This window comes from Tarenaya hassleriana, unplaced genomic scaffold (genome assembly GCF_000463585.1).
Source record: "Tarenaya hassleriana unplaced genomic scaffold, ASM46358v1 Cleome109, whole genome shotgun sequence".
NCBI classification, from domain to species: domain Eukaryota; kingdom Viridiplantae; phylum Streptophyta; class Magnoliopsida; order Brassicales; family Cleomaceae; genus Tarenaya; species Tarenaya hassleriana.
This window is the reverse complement of record NW_010961180.1, coordinates 40,739-43,245: the sequence shown is the minus strand read 5'-3', so window position 1 is coordinate 43,245 and position 2,507 is coordinate 40,739.

The following is a 2,507-nucleotide window of genomic DNA, read 5'->3' as shown; positions in this document are numbered from 1 at the left end:
CCTGCTGATAGCAGGTACAAAATAACAATCATGTAACTCCAACACAAGGCCTGAAGGTAAAGTCAGATCGTATGTCCCGACGGTCAATGCAGCAACTTTTGCTCCATTCCCGACGCGGAGATCTACTTCTCCCTTCGCCAATTCTCTACTTCCCCACAATCCCTGCACATTTGCACAAATGTGCGAGGCACATCCGGTATCTAATACTCATGATTTAGAAGTACACAAGTTGGCTCTATAACGAAGATACCGGAAGTTGAAGCTTCTGCAAGCTTCTTCTTCCTTGATCTTCCAGGTAGAGTCTGCAATTTCTATACCAATGCCCAAAAGCATGACAGAAATAACACTCTTCCTTCTTGGGCTTGGGCTTAGGCTTAGTGACAACACTTGTCAATTTCCTTTTTCCCTTACCTTTGGAACGCTTCCTGTTGCTGGAACTCTTTCCAACAACCACCATATCATTCTTCCCTTGGCTCCCAGCTTTCTCTTGGAATGACATATTCAACTGATCAACCATCAATGAATTGTCCATGTCATCTAATTGCTCACGCAATTCCGAAGACATCTTTCCAAGCATCAAACTGGACGCGTCCAGATCATCATCCTCATGCTTCCAACAAGCATCAATGATCGATCCAGAAGCCTTGGTCAGAGGCTTATCCTTCATAAGGATAGATCGCATGGTGAGATTAACCAGATTCCTTCAACAGATATATACTACAGAAAAAAGACAAACAAACAGACAGAAAATATGCAAGTCACTTAGTACACTTACTAACACAGATAATAGATACAATATAACAGGCTCCCACTAAGAAAAACACCCTCAATGAGTTTCCAAGTGAGCTAGGATCCATATTTCACATGTTTTTGAGTCAGCTAGGGCATGACGCTCAAAACCATGCTATTTAGGTAGACAACACTTTGTCAATCACATCCTATGTGATTCCTAGATGAGTATGGGATAGTGATACGCTATCACTGCATGTTCCTCATCCCATCCTTACCATTAGGTCCAAGTCCGACTTGATAACCCAATTCAAGCTCAACCATATTTGAGATATGAGAATCATGATTTCTCCATACTGCCTCACCAAGATAGTCAGGCACGCTCAGCTAGGGCATGACCCGTAACCATGACGATCGAGGCCTTGACAGTTGCTCTACTAATGGGCGGTAATAGCTTGAGATTTCAAAATTGAGGCTTCATTTGTCTTGAACACCAGGATACCTTGACCGAATTCAAGTCATTCTAGTCAAGTTGTTCTGATCAACTCAGATGAACTACTCTTAGTTCGTTTGAGTCGTTTATGTACAGAATCTCTTGGCCAAACAACATTTGTTTGCCTTAGATTCGATACCAGAACCCTCTCAATATCCTAATTCAGATATTTGATTCGAGACAACGATTGCACAATCAAAACTCTGAATTCGGGATTGTCATCAAGCTTGGTCTTATGTGAGGCTTTGATTCCTATTCTGATAATTGATCCGACACAACGATTGTTCGATCAAAAACCTGAATTTTTGGAATCCCGGATTGCCCGAGGTCCAGACCGACCGTCGGTTTAATTTTTGAAAAATCCGCAAACCGGAACGGACGGTCCAGAAGAGCACGTGGACCGTCCGTTCTAGCTAGCCAGAATGGACGGTCTGCCTCTAATGGTCCGTCCGTTCCCGATCGTCATGGAACGGACGGTCTGCCATCCGTGGACCGTCCGTTCCAAACCTTCTGGAACGGATGACCGAATGCAGACCGACCCCGAAGACCGAACGTTCCATCAGACCCAGACCGGACGGTCCAAAGACCAGACCGGACGGTCTGTCGAACGTAATCTGAAATTCTCTTCTGGTCATCGGTCCAAACCGGTCGGTCCAACCCTTGGACCGGTCGGTCTGACCTAATTTTGACCTAAAAGAATAAGCGCCGTCGTGCGTAGACTGATCGGTCTACACTCTAGACCGGTCGGTCCATGCGATAGATAGACTTCGGATCTCGGTTTTGGGTCCCGTAAACTAGGGTTTTCATCCCCGTTTCGACGCACCATCAAGCCTCCCAAGAACCATAGCTCATCCATGCATCATTCAACAATCAAAATCATCAAACAAGCATAAATATCATGTTTACATGCATTCTAACCATTAAAACCATGAAAAACATGCATAGATCTATAGTCTACATGCATCTTAACAATTAAAATCATGCAAACAAGCAACAGGCACGGCGATATACAGAGAACCAGGCTCTGATACCACTGTTGGGTTCCCTTCGGGTTCCTAGCATGCGATCTCATCGATCTAGGGTTTGGATTCTAGGTTTCACGCAGCGGAAGGAAAGATCTAAACCTAGCCAAACGTCACACAAAAACCAATTGTGCAATAACCTAAACAATCGTGTATATCGTCGTGGGATTCGAATACTTACCTCGTTCTTTCAAGATCTGGAAGTATCAATCGATCCAGGGCCTGTTTTAATCACCAAGAGTTGAAAGCACAACTCCTCTACA